The 8,850-nt window shown below is 48.5% G+C and overlaps 1 protein-coding gene across 1 annotated transcript in view; it reads right to left on the bottom strand.

The window, feature by feature from the left end:
* Positions 1 to 8,551: 8,551 nt before the first annotated feature.
* Positions 8,552 to 8,850, bottom strand: part of LOC143474059 (uncharacterized) — a 15,231-nt gene continuing 14,932 nt past the window's right edge. The window contains exon 8 of the mRNA XM_076971336.1: positions 8,552 to 8,850. This exon is cut by the window's right edge and continues 287 nt beyond it. The gene's annotated coding sequence lies outside the window, so the exon portion shown is untranslated.

Genomic DNA, 8,850 nt, shown 5'->3' with positions numbered 1-8,850 from the left:
CAATTAGCATAGCTTCATAGCGCCAACCCGCCCTTCCCCGCGCGCTCTGCGCACCTCGTTACTGTTTCTCTGTACACCGCAGAGTGAGTGACATCTCCCCGTAAAGACATCAAAAAGGCAGAAGTCCTCTGGTGCCCAGGGTAGAAAAATTAGAAAAGTGGAGGAAGAAAGGCGGCAAAAAACAGGTAATATAATATGATATAATATTATATGTAATATATGTTAATAACGCTTCACCAATAATTTGTATTTTTCCTATAAATCGGCTTTCAAATCCACTTTTCGCACTTGTGCTTGAAAAAAAACCTCAGCGGTGAAATAAAAAATCTACCAATCAGAATATTTCACACCGTTGTTTCTAGGTAAAAGAGAGAAAGGCCCTTTTACATTGAGAGCTTTTATTATAGATTGGCAGTTTTATCAACCAATCATATTATCGAATTAGAATCGTGGGGGGCGTGCTCCAATGGTCTCTCATTTTTATTTGAAACAAATCCAAAATGTTGCCAATCTGTAGCTGTTGTGTTTTTCTTTGAAACCAGCTCGCTTGACTCACAACTAACACTCAATCGTCATTGTGGCTTTTTCCCTCTGTATGATCTTAGTGAAAACTGCCACTGTCATCATACTGCCCAAAGTTTAAAAATATTTTTTGTGCAACACCTTTATATTTATTGCTTGTTATATGGTAATATTTAAGTCATTTGCTTTTTATTTGTTTCTTTAATAGTGACACAATCAACCCGATGATTGATGATGCAGGGGGCGCCAACCAAAATCTCGCCTAGGGCACCACATTGGTCAGGGCCGGCTCTGACTATGAGTATACTTTTTTTTACTATAAATGTTCCAATTTAGTCCGAAAAAGTATAAAATTGGTATACTTTCTAGTCCACTTAAAGTATATGATCTGTATATATATACACTTGCTATACTTATACTGAAGTATACTTAATAAAATGAACTTTAAGTATACTACCTTTTTGCTAAGGGATTATTTATGACAAAGCTCTTTCTTGAAGTTCTGTTTTGAAACAAATGCAGATGAGGAGCTGATCTAAGATCAGGGGTGCAAATATGTGCTCCCTGCCTATAGACTGCTGGCTTCTACTACACACTGATCCAGGACTAGAATAGAGTTATACTGAAGCCACCATGTTCACCCAGACAATGGACTCCCACATATGCCTGCAAGGGTTTCTCTCCTTCCTGAAATACTCACTCACACAATAAATAGTTCCCTGACAAGAACATCAAGTGGTGGAAACTCATAAACCCAGTCTGAGCACGGTGAAGACATACATTCACACACACACACACACACACACACACACACACACACACACACACACACACACATGCACATCATCTCACACACACTCACATATGCACACGCACAAGCTGGCTGTGGCTACAGGGGATGGCAGTTCGAGAGGCGAATGTGTTTTCTGTTACTGCTCTCAAGGACGCTGGGACTGTAATTCATACCCAGTGTGTTCAGCCCTGCAGCCGAGAGGAACGTAGACTTCATGAGAGGTTTCCAGCTCTACTCCGCAGGGGCTAAAATGGGGGTTATTACCCCCACGCAAAAAACACAATTATTGTGGCTGGACAGGAAAGCACACAAGAGCCTGCACAAACTCTGACCCTCGGACAGAGCCAGATTTCCATTCAGTCAGACGACTCATAGGACATGAAGCAAAAAGTCAGGGGCCTAGAGATCTCACGTTCAGAATAACAGAAGAGACAGGACAGTCCCACAGAGATTCAGGACAACAGGAGAGATGACAAAGTCCTGCAGAGGTTCAGAGAAAGAGAAGAGACAGGACAGTCCTGCAGAGGTTCAGGACAGTGGGAGAGACAAGACAGTGCAGGTTCAGAGAAGGACATGCTGGTTAGCACTGCCATTACGTGAGAGACCCACTCTCTCTCTATCTCTCTCTCTCTCTTTCTCTCTCTCTCTCTCCCCTCCCCCCTCTTTCTCTTTCTTTCTCTCTCTCCCCCTCTTTCTCTCTTTCTCTCTCTCTCTCTCTCTCTCTCTCTCTCTCTCTCTCTCTCTCTCTCCATGTCTCACTTGTTCAGAATAGCCTCAGCAGGCAGGCATATGAACTGTAACTGTAACAGTGGGGTTGAACCTGGCTGACTCCTGTTCTCACCACCCTGATGACACACACACACACACACACACACACACACACACACACACACACACACACACACACACAGGGCCTGAGCTCTCTCCAGATGGTAGTCTGTGATCATTTATTAATGATGGAGTTCAGAGAGTTATTGCCAGCTGCTGCCAGGCTCCTCCCTGCCACCCCCCCCCTCCCACCGCACGCACACACACACATACACACACACACCCTACACACTCACACACTCCCTACACCCCCCACACACACACTCACACACTCCCATACACACACACACTCACACACTCCCTACACACTCACACACTCCCTACACACACACACACACAGACCCTACACACACTCCACTCACCACACACACACCCACAGATGTACACTACACTCACACACACATATACAGTACATACACAAAAGCTCACACACACACACACTTTCCCCCATACACTGCATATATAATCCCACACACAGGTTCACCTTCACACACACACACTTAGAGGTATGCATATAAATGCTAATGCAAACACACACTCAATTACGACGACATACGCCCTCTCAGTGAATCCATTCTACACACACTATGAATCTGTCATCTTGTAGAGGAAGGCCAGGTAGTGTATTAAGACACCACACGTCATCTCCTGTTACACTAACGGACAAGTTAATACCAGCTAGACACACAAAGGCCCGGCCTGGAGGTTTGGCATGGGCAGAGCTCTGGTAACGACACACACAGCCCGTGGAACTGTGCAGTAAAACTCTCTTCAGCATACACTGCACCATTTCTGAAAATGACTTCAAATTGTTTTTATACAAAACACGAGTGCTGGTTTACGTCGGAAGCTGAAGCTGGTTATTAGTTTCGGTTAATGGTCACTCACACAGTAGATTCCCAAAACACAGATCCTATATCCACCTCTGTGCCATTAGACTATACAGCACCAGCACCATTATTTACAGAGTAGCACTTGATAATTCAACATCCAGGAACTTCCCTGAGTCTGAAGGTGTCGACTCTTAGTCTATGAATCTTGATACATTGATACTACGTGAGGATTGATATGTAATATAAAATCATTGTTCAGTCTCATTTTATCTCGAATCTAAGATTTTTACGATAGTAAAAATGTTATTTTAGACATTTTTTCACAATTCTATACTACTTTATATACATGTTCCACTATTTCTATCAAACACTTTGGTAAACTTATTGCAAACATCAAAATGATTTGTTTATTTGAGTAAAGGTATGTTTTCATATAACAGATGAAAAGAATTGTAAAATGGAACCTCATATTTAGCTTTAGGACCATAAGTATTAATTCAGTAGGCTCAGGTCAAAGAGAAACTCATAAGAATGAGGATGGAGCCTGATGTGAACATTTTGATATGAAATATATTAGCATAATGGTATTAGTAATTATGTTAAGACAAATTTAAGAAAATATTGATAAATAGGTTAAAGGCCCTGAGATCTCAGAGGGTTAAAGGTCAGCCTGACAGACAGGGACTTACTGACACTGTTAGCACGGTTAGCATTTACACACATCTGCCACGGCGCTACACCACACACCCTCCTCCTCTCCCTCTCACACCACACACCCTCCTCCTCTCACACCACACACCACACACCCTCCTCCTCTCCCTCTCACACCACACACCCTCCTCTCCCTCTCACACCACACACCCTCCTCTCCCTCTCACACCACACACCCTCCTCTCCCTCTCACACCACACACCCTCCTCTCCCTCTCACACCACACACCCTCCTCTCCCTCTCACACCACACACCCTCCTCTCCCTCTCACACCACACACCCTCCTCCTCTCACACCACACACCCTCCTCCTCTCACACCACACACCCTCCTCCTCTCACACCACACACCACACACCCTCCTCCTCTCCCTCTCACACCACACACCCTCCTCTCCCTCTCACACCACACACCCTCCTCTCCCTCTCACACCACACACCCTCCTCTCCCTCTCACACCACACACCCTCCTCCTCTCACACCACACACCCTCCTCCTCTCACACCACACACCCTCCTCCTCTCCCTCTCACACCACACACCCTCTCCCTCTTACACCACACACCCTCTCCCTCTCACACCACACACCCTCTCCCTCTCACACCACACACCCTCCTCCTCTCACACCACACACCCTCCTCCTCTCACACCACACACCCTCCTCCTCTCACACCACACACCCTCCTCCTCTCACACCACACACCCTCCTCCTCTCACACCACACACCACACACCCTCCTCTCACACCACACACCACACACCCTCCTCCTCTCACACCACACACCCTCCTCCTCTCACACCACACACCCTCCTCCTCTCACACCACACACCCTCCTCCTCTCACACCACACACCCTCCTCCTCTCACACCACACACCCTCCTCCTCTCCCTCTCACACCACACACACCCTCCTCCTCTCCCTCTCACACCACACACACCCTCCTCCTCTCCCTCTCACACCACACACACCCTCTCCCTCTCACACCACACACACCCTCTCCCTCTCACACCACACACCCTCCTTCTCTCACACCACACACCCTCCTCCTCTCACACCACACACACCCTCCTCCTCTCACACCACACACACCCTCCTCCTCTCACACCACACACCCTCCTCCTCTCCCTCTCACACCACACACACCCTCTCCCTCTCACACCACACACCCTCTCCCTCTCACACCACACACCCTCTCCCTCTCACACCACACACCCTCCTCCTCTCACACCACACACCCTCCTCCTCTCACACCACACACCCTCCTCCTCTCACACCACACACCCTCCTCCTCTCACACCACACACCCTCCTCCTCTCACACCACACACCACACACCCTCCTCCTCTCACACCACACACCCTCCTCCTCTCACACCACACACCCTCCTCCTCTCACACCACACACCCTCCTCCTCTCACACCACACACCCTCCTCCTCTCACACCACACACCCTCCTCCTCTCACACCACACACCCTCCTCCTCTCCCTCTCACACCACACACACCCTCCTCCTCTCCCTCTCACACCACACACACCCTCCTCCTCTCCCTCTCACACCACACACACCCTCCTCCTCTCCCTCTCACACCACACACACCCTCTCCCTCTCACACCACACACCCTCCTTCTCTCACACCACACACCCTCCTCCTCTCACCTCTCACACCACACACCCTCCTCCTCTCACACCACACACCCTCCTCCTCTCACACCACACACCCTCCTCCTCTCACACCACACACCCTCCTCCTCTCACACCACACACCCTCCTCCTCTCACACCACACACCCTCCTCCTCTCACACCACACACCCTCCTCCTCTCACACCACACACCCTCCTCCTCTCACACCACACACCCTCCTCCTCTCACACCACACACCCTCCTCCTCTCACACCACACACCCTCCTCCTCTCACACCACACACCCTCCTCCTCTCACACCACACACCCTCCTCCTCTCCCCCTCACACCACACACCCTCCTCCTCTCCCCCTCACACCACACACCCTCCTCCTCTCCCTCTCACACCACACACCCTCCTCCTCTCACACCACACACCCTCCTCCTCTCACACCACACACCCTCCTCCTCTCACACCACACACCCTCCTCCTCTCCCTCTCACCTCTCACATCTCCTCTAAAGATGAAATGATGGAGGGAGCCATACTCTACGAGCTCCACCCAACCACCCAACTCTACGAGCTCCGGCCAACTCTACGAGCTCCGGCCAACTCTACGAGCTCCGGCCAACTCTACGAGCTCCGGCCAACTCTACGAGCTCCAGCCAACTTTACGAACTCCAGCCAACTTTACGAACTCCCCCCAACTCTACGAGCTCCACCCAACTCTACAATCTCCACCCAACTCTACGAGCTCCGGCCAACTTTACGAACTCCACCCAACTCTACGAGCTCCACCCAACTCTGCGAGCTCCAGTGTGTGTGCCGGATGGAGGGCGACACAGGGCGAGTGTTCTTCACACACCAGTCGAGCGGCCCAGCTAACCGCATCGTGGAAACCCATAAACTCCCTTCTGAAGGACCTTGAGCTGCAATTCTGTTTAAATTCAAAACAAACGTGAGCTGAAGGCAGGCGTGAGCCTGAACTCCTCTGAAGCACCAAGATCCTGCCGTCATCTCGCCAAGTGAAATAAACACACCTTCATTTTGAGTTCTAGATCAATCATCCACCCATAAACACCTGGGGCAGGCTACTCCGAGTGAAGCTTCAGATGAGGTCTTGCACACACAACTTCAGGCTCCTCTCCATGTTGTCTTTGAGGGCCTGGACTTCCTCTCGCTCCAGGTGAGGAGCTGCCATGGAAACGAGAGAGACTCCGCCCTGTGGGGCAGCAAGACCCTCCCACTTGAGATCTTGGACTATACCATGGAGGCAAGGAGATGGATTGTCTCAGCTTCTGGAGCAAGTGTCCCTGTGCTGGCACTATGAGATAGAGATTCTGTACAGGTCCGTAATGTAAGACCAAATGAGAAGATATTTCATGAGTGCCCTTGGAAAGAGGCCGTCCAGGCCTGGTCTCCTCCGGCCTGGTCTCCTCAGGGCCTGGTCTCCTCAGGGCCTGGTCTCCTCAGGGCCTGGTCTCCTCAGGGCCGGGTCTCCTCAGGGCCGGGTCTCCTCAGGGCCGGGTCTCCTCAGGGCCTGGTCTCCTCAGGGCCTGGTCTCCTCAGGGTTGGTCTCCTGCTGGGATTCTGCAAGCCCACCACATAAACAGCTAGACAAAAACTGTGAGAAGCTTCCAGCACATAACCTGGGAGATGTGCATGTGTTAGGAGGTGGCAGTCAGAGACAGATGGATAGACGAGACAGGCAGCAAGACAGACAGCAGACAGACAGCAAGACTCTGAAAGGTGTGAGCAAGAGGACATGGCTGCCTGCTCATACATTTACACATATTAGGTAACTGTCCAAGTGTGTGTGTGTGTGTGTGTGTGTGTGTGTGTGTGTGTGTGAATATGTATGTGTGCAATGTTCACACGTGTGCTGTGTGTGATGTTCTAACCTGCGTCTACATGCTTAGCTGACTGGATTGAGAGAGACAGACAGACAGACAGACAGATGTGGTGTAGGGTGATAATCTCCTGTTTCTTGTTCTCTCTGTTGTAAATATGTGCTAAGCAGAAATGTTTGTTTGTTTGTTTTTTTTCTGCTACCACAGAAATGCTTGTTTCCATGCTGATACAGAATTTAGTTTTGCCTCAGTGGGGTGAGAAAACCCAGAGACTAACAGACTGGGGATGAATAATGTAATCACACTGACCACAGCAGCCAGTAAAGTAACACAGCTCAAGAAGCTCAAATGATGTTGATACACAGACTCAAACAGCCAAGAGACTAGTTCACTTCATAATTATTAAGTGACCAAGATAATTACAGCCAAGCAGCACATTTAAATGGGTTAATAAAGATTTAACATGAGTCTCTAATTTAGTACTTTTTAGGATTTCAGTTTGTCAACACCCCGATTCTTTACAAGACCATGAAACAGGTGTAGGAAAATATGCTGAAAGTCCTGGATATTCAGCGCGTGAGCTATTAAAACATTCTTCTCCTCAGGAGTTTCCTCTTTAACAAGTTCATAAAGAGCCATTGCAGTCTGACTCCATCAGCACACGTGTTGGAACTACACGCAGTATCTTCAATCGACAACAGGTGGTGCTGTTACACATGGGATACCTCAGGCTGTTTCTGTTATCTGCAAGTTTGATGATATGTGTGCCAGCCACAGTAACACAGCCGTATTTATTCCAAAATCGTTTCAATCTTGTTGTTTTTATACTTTGCTTTCACACTAATGCTTTCCTACTCGTTATAGTCTACTGTACTACAGTGCAGTACTCTAACTGGTCAACAGGTGGTGCTGTGTTGTATCAGATAACAAGAGTGATTCAATGACTTCCTCTGGTACTTCAGGTTGTACCCAATCAGTCATTCTCTCTAATCTGTCTCTCGCCCAGGTGAAACTGCTTAAACACATCCACCTTTTACATTAATTCTTTGATATGCAATTCACATTATCGAAATGTGTTTGAAGTGTATGTACAGTTTCATATTGTGGGACACATTACACTGGAAAGGTTTTGTAATTATATATGTGTGTGTGTGTGTGTGTGTGTGTACTTGCATGTGTAAAATGATAATATTTTATAGAACGGTCACAGATATAATATTCATATAAAAACACATTACAAAATGGCAGTGAGATGATTACAAGCCCTTGTTTTTTAATTTGAGATTGTGCAATGATCCACACAAGGTCACCTGGTACTTCTGAATACCTGAATATGTGTAAACACACAGCTACACAAGGAAAATGTGCTTGGTGAAGAAAACACACCAGACGTCCCGCCACGTTCATTCTGACCTTTATTAACCCGCTCTGATTTACAAAGGGTGTCTTTCAAAATGAAATGAGAAGCTCTGAAAGATTGCTAGGGTCCTGCGAGTCCTGAGAGGTGTCCTGCAAGACGTCCTGAGCGGTGTGCAAGTGAAGGACACCTGCTCTAGCAGTCTGGACCCTGCACGTCTCTTCACTGAACACCACCAAAGTCTTCCACACTGTCTGCAGTCCTGTGGTGGCCACTGGAGGGTGTGGCAACTGGAGGGTGTGGCCTCTGGAGGGTGTGGCCACTGGAGGGTGTGGCCTCT

Source organism: Brachyhypopomus gauderio, chromosome 13 (assembly GCF_052324685.1).
Source record: "Brachyhypopomus gauderio isolate BG-103 chromosome 13, BGAUD_0.2, whole genome shotgun sequence".
Lineage (NCBI taxonomy): Eukaryota > Metazoa > Chordata > Actinopteri > Gymnotiformes > Hypopomidae > Brachyhypopomus > Brachyhypopomus gauderio.
This window is presented reverse-complemented; position numbering and strand designations above follow the sequence as displayed.